The sequence below is a fragment of the Myotis lucifugus genome, unplaced genomic scaffold (assembly GCF_000147115.1).
Source record: "Myotis lucifugus unplaced genomic scaffold, Myoluc2.0 scaffold_1372, whole genome shotgun sequence".
Taxonomy (NCBI): Eukaryota; Metazoa; Chordata; class Mammalia; order Chiroptera; family Vespertilionidae; genus Myotis; species Myotis lucifugus.
Window position 1 is genome coordinate 59,904 of NW_005872420.1, and position 11,075 is coordinate 70,978.

Genomic DNA, 11,075 nt, shown 5'->3' on the forward strand with positions numbered 1-11,075 from the left:
GGTTGCTTACATTTGTGGAGGTGTATCTTTAATTCCCAGTAAAAATGTATTTATTTTGTTAGCTATTCCCAAATTCCCCTCTTCCCAAATTTGGCACTCTCACCAGTAATATATGACTGTCTGTTTCCCTCGCAGCTTTGCTGATCTGAGAGCCAGGAAGGAGTATTTCAGTGCATTTTAATTTAAATTTCTATTATTATGAGTGAAATTGGACATTTTAAATATGTTTATGAGTCATTTGGTTATCTTTTTCTGTGAGTTTCCTGTCCATACGTTTTGTCCATTTCCTATTGGAGTTTGGCGTTTTTTAAAAATATTTTTTTATTTATTGAAGAGAAGAAGGGAGAGAGAGAGACAGAAACATCAGTGATGAGAGGAAATCATTGATTGGCTGCCTTCTGCACATTGAACCAAGCCTGCACCCAAACCGCAGGCCCAGGAATTGGCCTTGACCTATATACATTTACAAGACAGATGCCCAAGACTCTGAGAGACCTCAGACTCGGGCTCTGGGTGGTTCCCGGGAATCTGCCATCATTACAGGTCCCCGGGTTCACCCACCTTTGACAGCAGAAAAGGCACGGGGTGTGGTGTAGGACACCCAGGTTAGACACCAGCCACCTTGATAATGTAAAGTGAAGGTAGGTGGGAGCAGCCTGGTGTGGAGACTCAAGGAGGCAGCTGCATCCTAGGAGGCCTATTCAGGGTGGGATGAAGGCTGGGCAGTAGCTGGACAAGAGCGGAAGCCAGGAGACCCTTCGGCCACGGCTCCACTGTCCCCAGGCAGGAGGACTGTTTGCAGGCAGGTGATGATGGCCGAGGGAGGAGGGATGGAGCTGAGTTACCTCTGGGGGATGAAGTCTGCAGGATTAGACCCCCCTTCGCCCAGGCAACTTCCGGTCCTTAGTTGTCAACGTAGCTGGACTAGGTACTTAAACCTGCAACCATGGAGAGAGGGCTCCAGAGACAGGCACACATGTCTGATTTATGACACAGGAGCATTCAGGGGCAGTTGAAAATGGGTGAAGGAATGGCATGCAGTTTGGGTGAGGGAAAGAGGGGACCGAGGGGTCCTGACAGTGCGAGGGAGCATCACAGCCCGGCTGCGGGGGCTGCACAGGGCCCTCCTGGAAGGATGCATGTGGATTTGTGCAGAGGTGGCAGCTGGATGTTTCTAGAAAGACTGGCAGGCCAACAGGACGCACACACCGAGCCTCATCCTAGCTGCCCGGCCCCACTCAGCAGGGCACAGCCTCCATCCAGGCCCTCAGCGGATGAGCCCCTGTCCTCTCCTTGCATGAAGCCAACAACAAAAAGAGGTTATCTATGGAAACAGTTGTGCTGAGTCACCCCTGCATTTTGGAATAAACCATACAATGTTGGGTTCAGTTAGCATCCATCTCCACTTGTCTTTGCTCAATTTTGGAATAAAAATGATAGTAGCCTCCTAAACTGGGTTGGGTGGTTTGACAACCTTGGGTAATTATAGGGTTTGTCTATTTCTTACAAGTTTAGTAACAACTGACCTGTAAGATTAATGTGCCCTGGGGAGTGTCTGGGGTGCCCTTCCTCTGACAGTCACGCTCCGTTCAGGTTCGCTGGAGGCCATCAGAACACTTAGCGGCCAAGAGCGTGGGGCTGGGCGCCAGGCTCAGGCCTCAGACTTGCTTCACACACGTGGCTGTGGGAACTCGTCTTCTCTTCCTGCCTCCTCTCCCCGGCGTCTCCGTAAAGATGATGCCGACCTCAGAGGAGCTGCTGAGAGGAGTACAGTTCATGTGCAGGATGTGCCGAGTGTGACCATTCTTTCTGAGATCATTTCAGTGCTTGGTACAGACATCTATCTGCTCCTTGCAGATCGCCACGCTAGAATACTGTAAATTTTCTGTTTACAGTTCTTTGCTTTTCCACTTTGCATGTTACATGCATACTTTTTTTCCCTTGATCGGTATTGCCAGAGGTTTATTTACCTTGTTAATCCTTTGGTTTTGCTAATTTTTTCTCTCATTGTTATTTTCTATTTCCTTGTCCCTGCACTTTTCCTCCCCCGCCCCCCACTTTATGAACTTATTGAGGTGACACAGATTAACAAAATTGTCCAGGCTTCAGGTGCACAATTCCACAGCACATCGTCTGCACACTGTACTGTGCGTTCACCACCCCAAGTCAAGTCTCCATCTATCACCATTAGCCTCCCTTACCCTCTTCTACCTACCTCCGCCCACTTCCCCCAGCAATCTCCAAATTTTTGCCCATATCATTGGTTTTCCTCCTTTTTTCTCTTTGCCCAATTCCTCCCCCCCCACCAAGCCCCCCAAACCCCTGTTTTCTGACAGCTGTAAGCTTGCAGCCTATCTGTGAGTCTGTCTCTGTTTTGCCTGCTAGTTCATTTTGTTCATTAGATTCCACATATGAGTGAAATCATATGGTATTTGTCTTTCTCTGACTGGCTTATTTCATTTAACATAATGCTCTCCAGGTCCATCCATGTCACAAAGGGTAAGAGTTCCTTCTTTTTTACTGCTGAGTAGTATTCCATTGTGTAAATGTACCACAGCTTTTTTATCCACTCATCTACTGATGGGCACTTGGGCTGCTTCCAGATCTTGGCTATTGTAAATAATGCTGCAATGAACATAGGAACTAGTGTTTCATGTTTGTTTTTTATTCTCACCTGAGGACATGTTTGATTTGAGAGACAGAGGAAGAGAAGAAGGGAGGGGGAGGAAGGGAAGGGAGGGGAGAGAGAGAGAGAGAACGCGCGCCTGGACTGGGGATCGAAGCTGCAACCTTTCTGGTGTATGGGACGATGCCTCAACCAACTGAGCCACCCAGCCAGGGCAGTGTTACCATTTTGTGTTTTGTTTTGTGTGTTTTTTTCAGATAAGGCAGTTTCATTTTTAATTCTTTGAGGAAACTCCATACTGCTTTCCACAGTGGCTGCACCAGTCTGCATTCCCACCAGCAGTGTGCTAGGGTTCCCTTTCTCCACATCCTCACCAACACTTGTTTGTTGATTTATTGATGGCAGAGGCCCAATGCACGAAATTCGTGCAAGGGGCTCAGCCCTCACAGCTCTGCCTGCCTCAGCTGGCCCTCGCAGCCCTGGCTTAGTCTGGAAGGTCATCCAGAAGGATGTCTGGAAAGTTATTCGGCCGTCCAGTCTAATTAGCATATTACGCTTTTATTATTATAGATAGCCATTCTGACAGGTGTGAGGTGATATCACACTGTGGATTTGATTTGCATTTCTCTGATGATTAGTGATGTTGAGCATCTTTCTATATGTCTACTAGAGGCCTGGTGCACAAATTCATGCATGGGTAGGGTCCCTTGGCCTCGCTGGGGGGTGAGAAGGACTGCAAGAGGTGGGCCGGCCATGGGAGGTTGGCCGTAGGAGTGCACTGACCACCAGGGGGCAGCTACTGCATTGAGTATCTGCCCCCTGGTGGTCAGTGCGCGCCATAGTGACCGGTTGTTTGGTCATTTGGTCGCTTAGGCTTTTATATATATAGACTAGAGGCTTGGTGCATGAAATTTGTGCACGGGGGGCAGTGTCCCTCAGCCCACAGGAATTGGGCCTACACCGGCAGTTGGACATCCCCTCTCACAATTTGGGACTGCTGGCTCCTAATCGCTCACCTGCCTGCCTGCCTGATTGCCCTAACTGATTCTGCCTGCCAGCCTGATTGCCCCCTAACCATTCCCCTGACGGCCTAATTGATGCCTAACTGCCCTCCCCTGCCTTGCCCAATTGCCCCCAACTGCCCTTCCCTGCAGGCCTGGTTGCTCCCAACTGCCTCCCCACCCCCGCCAGCCTGGTCACCCCCAACTGTTCCCCTGCCGGCCTGGTCACCCCACACAGCCTGGTTGTCTCTCACTAACACCCTGCCGGCCTGGTTGCCCCAAGCAGCCAGCTGTTTGGTCATTACTGTGACAGTGTTCCGGACAATTTGCACATTCCTCTATTATTAGTATAGATTAGCCATCTGTATGTCCTCTTTGGAGAAGTGTCTATTCAGATCCTTTGCCCATTTTTTAATTGGATTGGGTTGTTGTTGTTTTTTTGGTGTTGAGATTTTTAAAAAATATTTTATTGATTTTTTTTACAGAGAGGAAGGGAGAGGGATAGAGAGTTAGAAACATCGATGAGAGAGAAACATTGATCAGCTGCCTCCTGCACACCTCCTACTGGGTATGTGCCCGCAATCAAGGTACATGCCCTTGACCGGAATCGAACCTGTGACCCCTTAGTCTGCAGGCTGATGCTCTATCCACTGAGCCAAACTGGTTAGGGCTGGTGTTGAGATTTTTTAAAGTTCTTTATAAATTTTGGATATTAATACTTATCAGATGTATTAGCAAATATGTTCTCCCATTCAGTGGGTTGTCTTTTCATTTTGTTGATGGTTTCCTTTGCTGTGCAAAACTTTTTAGTTTGATGTAGTCCCATTTATTTATTTTTTCTTTTGTTTCCCTTGTCCGAGGAAATCAGAAAAAATACTGCTCTGAGAAATGCCCAAAATTTCACTGCCTATGTTTTCTTCCAGGGTTTTTATGGTTTCGAGTCTAACATTTAGATCTTTAACCCATTTTGAGTTTATTCTTGTGTGTGGAGTAAGAAGATGGTCTAGTTTTATTTTTCTGCATTTATCTGCCCAATTTTCCCAACACCCTCAAATGAATAGACTATCTACTCCATTATATGTTTTTTTTCTCCTTTGCTTAATATTAATTGACTATGAAGGTATGGGTTTATTTCTGGGCTCTCTATTCTGTGCCAATGATCTATAAGTTTGTTTTTATGCCAGTACCATGCTGTTTTGATTACTATGGCCTTGTAGTATACTTTGATATCAGGTAGTGTGATTCCTTCAACTTTGTTCTTCCTTCTCAAAATTGCTGTGGCTATTCAGGTTCTTTGTGGTTCCATATTACATTTTTGGAATATATGGTCTAGTTCTGTGAAAAACACAATTGGTATCTTGATAGGAGGTGCATTGAATCTGTAGATAGCTTTGGGTAGTATGGACATTTTAATGATGTCAATTCTTCCTATTCGTGAACATGGTATAATGCTTCCACTTATTTGTATCTTCTTCAAGTTCTTTATTCAGTGTCTTATAATGTTCTGATGTATTAGCAACATCAGAACATTATGAGTACAAGTCTTTTACATCCTTGGTTAAATTTATTCCTAGTCATTTTATTCTTTTTGAAGCATTTGTGAATGGGATTGTTTTCTTAGTTTCCTTTTCTGATAATCCATTATTGGTGTATAAAAATGCTATCAATTTCTAGATGTTTATTTTGTATCCTGCTACTTTACTGAATTCATTTATCAGTTCTAGTAGTTTTTTTTGTGTTGTTTTGTTTGTTTGTGGATTCCTTAGGGTTCTCTATATACAGTATTATGTTATCTGCAAAAAATGACAATTTTACTTCTTCCTTTCCAATTTCGATGCCTTTTATTTTTCTTCTTGTCTGATTGCTGTGGCTAGGACTTCCAGTACTATGTTGAGTAAGAGTGGTGAAAGCCGACATCTCTGTCTTGTTCCCAGTCTTAAGGGAAACGCTTGTAGTTTTTTCCCATTGAGTATAATGTTGGCTGTGGATTTGTCATACATCACCTTTATTACGTTGAGGTGTTTCCTCTATTTCTCATTGCTGAGAGTTTTTCATCACAAATGTGTGCTGGATTTTATCAAATGCTTTTCTGCATCTATTGATATGATCATGTGATTTTTTTTATCTTTCATTTTGTTTTATGTGGTGTAGCACATTTATTGATTTGTGAATATTGTACCATATTGCTGGATGTGTTTGTTAATATTTTTGTTCATCAGGGATATTGGCCTATAATTATATTTCTTTGTGGTGTTTTTATCTTGTTTTGGAATTAGGATAATGCTGGCCTCATAAAATGTGCTTGGGAGTCTTCCTTTGACTTAAATTTTCTGGAATAATTTGAGAAGGATAGGTGTTAGTTCTTTGAATGTTTGGTAAAATTCACCTGTGAAGTCATCTGGTCCAGGACTTTTGTTTGCTGGGATTTGCTTTATTACTTCTTCAATTTCATTTGCTCTTATCAGCCTATTCCAGTTTTCTGACTCTTCCTGATTTCATTTTGGAAGATGTTATGTTTCCAGGAATTTGTCCATTTCACTCAGGTTGTACAGTTTGTTGGCATATACTAGGTGTACCGGTTAATAATGCGGATTTTTTTCAATAGATGGAGTTACACATGTTGGTATATATGTGATTTGATATGTATGCTATTTCGTTGTATTGACAACAAGCTTCAAAACTTTATATATCAAATTTTCTGAAGGTGTTAACATCATAGATATTTTTACGCTTAAAAATGTTGAATTTTGTGCCAAAAAAAGAGCATGAAGTTTTAATTCATTACTTTATTTTGAAGAAAAGTGCTGCTGAAAGTTATCTTATATTTTGGGAAGCTTATGGTGAACATGCTCCATCTCAAGATACTTGTGAATGCTTTAAAAGTGATGATTTCAATGTGAAAGACAAAGAACATCCAGGTCCATTTGAACCACGCTTTGATCGTGAAACGACCAGAATGGGCCAGAAAACACGGCAAAGTAATTTTGCTTCATGATGACACACCATCACACACTTCAAAACCAGTTAAAGATATGTTAAAAGATCTTGCCTGGGAATTATTAACCCACCCGCCATATTCACCAGACCTTGCTCCTTCAGATTACCACTTGTTCCATCGATGGCACATGCACTTTCTGAGCAGCACTTCAAAACGTGTGAAAAAGTGGAAAATTGGATCTCTGAATGGTTTGCCTCAAAACAAGAGAAGTTCTATTGGGATGGTACCCACAAATTACCTGAAAGATGGGGGAAATGTGTTGCTAGTGATGGACATTACTTTGACTAAAGCACTTTTGATGTTTCTCTTGAAATTATCGTGTTTTCTTTGATTACAAAATCCGCATTATTTTTTTAAAATATTTTTTTAAATACATTTCTTTATTGATTTCAGAGAGGAAGGGAGAAGGAGAGAGAGATAGAAACATCAATGATGAGAGAGAATCACTGATCGGCTGGTAGGGATTGAGCCCGCAACTCAGGCATGTGCCCTTGGCTGGAATCAAACCTGGGACCCTTCAGTCCGCAGGCTGATGCTCTATCCACTGAGCCAAGCCGGCTAGGGCCAAAATCCGCATTATTAACCAGTACACCTAGTAGATGCTCACAGTATTTTCTGACAATCCTTTGTATTTCTGTGGTGTCAGTTGTTACTTTGCCTCTTTCATTTCTGATTTTATTTATTTGGGTCCTCTCTTTTTTTTCTTCATGAGTCTGGCTAAAGGTTCATCAATCTTTTTTATCTTTTTTAAAAATATGTTTTTAGAGAAGGCAAGGGAGAGATAGAAACATCAATTGGCTGCCTCCTACATGTCCCTCACCTGGGATCAAGCCACAACTTGGGCATATGGTCTGACCAGGAATTGAACTGGTTCATGGGTTGATGCTCAACCACTGAGCCACTCTGGCCAGGCACTGTTTATCTTTTTGAAGAACCAGCTGTTGGTTTCAATGATCTTTTTGATTGTTCTTTTTTTAGTCTCTATGTAATTTTCTTCTGCTCTGCTCTTTATTATTTCCTTCTACTTCCTCTGGCCTTTTCTTCTTATTCTCTTTCTAATTCTTTTAGTTATAGGGTTAGGTGGTTTACCTGAGCTATTTCTTGTTTCTTGAAGTAGGCCTGTAAAGCTATGAACTTCCTTCTCAGGACTGCTTTGGCTGTGTCCTATAGATTTTGGGTGGTTGTATGTTCATTTTAATTTGTTTCCAGGATTTTTTTTATTTCTTCCTTGATCTCATTAGTAACCCATTCATTGTTTAATAACATACTATTTAGTTTCCATGTATTTGAATGTTTTTGAGTGTTTCTATTGTAGTTGATTTTTAGCTTCATGCATTGTGATCTGAGAGGATGCTTGATATGATTTCAATCTTCTTGAACTTGTAGAGACTTGTTTTGTGTCCTAATATGTGGTCTATCTTTGAGAATGTACCAGGTGCACTTGAGAAGAATATATATTCTACAGCATTGGGATGAAATCCTATATAATAAAAGCCTAGTATGCAAATAGACCAAACAGCAAAACGACCGGTGGAACAACCAGTCGCTATGACGTGCACTGACCACCGAGGCGGGCTTCGCTCCCTTCTCCGCTGCCTCGCTCCCTCCCTTCTCCTCTTCGCCCTCGGCTCCCTCCCTTCCCTGCCCCCTCAGCTCCCTCCCGTCTCCGCCGTCTTGCTCCCTCCCTTCTCCACCACTTCGCTCCCTCCCGTGTCCGCTGCCTCAGCTCCGCTCCCGTCTCTGCTACCTCCGATCCATTCCCTTCTTCGCCACTTGGCTCCCTTCTTCAGTGCCTGGCTTCCTTCTACCACTGTCTTCAGTCTTCACTGGGCGGCTGTGTATGCAAATTAACCGCCATCTTTGTTGGGTTAATTTGCATACTCTTCTGATTGGCTGGTGGGCGTAACAAAGGTACAGTCAATTAGCATCTTTGTCTTTTATTAGTGTAGAATATATATATAGTTTATTTCAGAGAGGAAGAGGGAGAGACAGAAATAAACGATGAGAATCATCAATCGGCTGCCTCCTGCACACACCCTATTGGGGACTGAGCCCACAACCCAGGCATGTTCCCTGACTGGAAATGGAACCATGACCTCTCTGCCTTGTCTTCTAAATCACTGATTTGATCCTCTGCTTCATCAAGCCTGCTTTTAATTTCTACCAGGGTATTCTTCATTTCTGATATAGTATTCTTCATTTATGACCGGTTCTTATTTATGGTTTCTATTCCTTTTTATCCTATATTAGAGGCCCGATGCAGGAAATTCGTGCATGGGTAAGGTCCCTAGGCCTGGCCGGCAATCAGGGCTGATCTGTGGAGTGACCAGCAGGGCGAATGCAGGGTCCCTGCTGGCACCCGCCTTGGCCGGCCTGGTGCCACCTGCTCACCAACCAGCCCCACCCCCCGCCGCTGTCGGTCGCCTCCCTCTACAGGGCGATGGGTGGGGAGATCAGGGGGCCCCCACTGGTACCCGCCTTGGCTGGCCTGGGGCCTGCAGGCTGGGGGCAGCTCCTGCATTGAGTGTCTGCCCCCTGGTGGTCAGTGTGCATCATAGCGACTGGCCATTGCACTGGTTGTTCTGCTGCTTGGTCGATTTGCATATTAGGCTTTTATTGTATAGGACTAGAGGCCCGGTGCACAAAAATTTGTGCACTTGGTGGGGGAGGGGGGGTCCCTCAGCCTGGCCCTGTGCCCTCTCGCAGTCTGGGACCCCTCAGGGGATGAGCACCTGCTGGCTTAGGCCCGCTCCCCGGGGGATTGGGCCTAAGATGGCAATCAGACATCCCTCTGGCAGCCCGGCAGCCCTCGGGGGATGTCCACTTGCCAGCGGGGAGCAGGCCTAAACTGCAGTCAGACATCCTTAGCGCTGCTGAGGCAGGAAAGGCTCCCACCACCACTGCTGTACTGGCAGCCATCAGCCTGGCTTGTGGCTGAGCAGAGCTCCTCCCATGTGAGAGCGCCCTGACCACCAGAGGGTAGCTCCTGCATTGAGCGTCTGCCCCCTGGTGGTCAGTGTGTGTCATAGTGACCAGTCATTCCCAGTCCTTCTGCTGTTAGGGCCAGTTTGCATATTACCCTTTTACTATATAGGATAGAGGCCTGGTGCACGGGTGGGGGCCAGCTGGTTTTCCCTGAAGGGTGTCCCGGATCAGGGTGGGGATCCCGCTTGGGTGCCTGGCCAGTCTGGGTGAGGGGCTGAGGGCCGTTTTCAGGCTGGCAGGTGATTGAAGCTCCCAACCTCTCTCTTTTTTTTATTCTGGGATTTATTTACCTTCTATGGCTGTCACTGGAGCTGAGAGCCGGCTTTAGCTCCGAGGCTCGGCTCCAGCTCTGAGACCTCAGCTGCTGAAAGCAGGTATTTGGACTTTGTTTAGCTTCTATAACTGAAACACTGTTGCAACTCCAGCTCTGAGGCCCGGCTGGCTGAAAGCAAGTTTCTGGGGATTGTTTAGCTTCTATAATTGCAACATAGTTGCTTAGAGTGCAGCTCAGAGCTGGGCGGCGGCAGGCGGGAAACCTTGGCTTCCTCCATCACTGGAGCAAGCAAGCCTCCTGTTCACTTCAGCTGCCTGGCTGCTGGCCGCCATCTTGGTTGGCAGTTAATTTGCATATCGCCCTGATTAGCCAATGGGAAGAGTGTTGGAGGTACGGTTAATTACCATGTTTCTCTATTATTAGATAGGATAGTTCCCACTAAGTTCCTTATAGTTCCCATTAAGTTCCTTATTGTTTTCACTAAGTTCCTTGAGCATCCTTTTAACCATTACTCTGAACTCTATGTCTGTTAAATTGCTTACCTCCATCTCCTTTAGGTCTTTTTCTGGAGAGTCCTCCTTTTTTCATTTGGGGGATGTTTTTTCTCTCTCCATTTAAGTTGTCTCTTTGTGTTTGTGTTTATGTATTACAGATATGCCTGCTATGATTCCCAGTCTCTGTGGGGTGGCCTTTTGTAGGAAATGTCCCGTGGGCCCCAGTGGTGCAGTCTTCTTGAACCCCTTAGCTGGATGCTCTAGGAGTAATCCTTTTGTAGATGTTTTGGCTCTCCTGCTGTAATTTGGTCTTGACTATTATCCTATTCATGTGTGGGATCTCCTCTCAGGCTGGCTAACTGTGAGGCTCAGCCCGAACCATGTTGTGTGAGCTGTTGTACAGGTGCAAGTGAAGTTCATCTTGGCAGATTTTGATGCCTGATAGGGTTTCCCTTTGCAGCCTACTGTTATGTTGTCTGAGGCTGTTTTGTATGCTTATTTTGGGCCTCCCAGGAGGTACTTTTGTGCCAGCCAATGCCAGAAGCTGTCCAAGTTTGGCTCTGGACATCCTGTTTGAAGCTTTAAGCGATCCACAGCTGCGGCTGCTTTTACTGGGCTTGTCTGCCCATAGGAAGGGCCAAGCTGAGCTCCTAGGTCAGTGGTTCTCAACCTTGGTTAATGTTGGTGGGGCCACAAC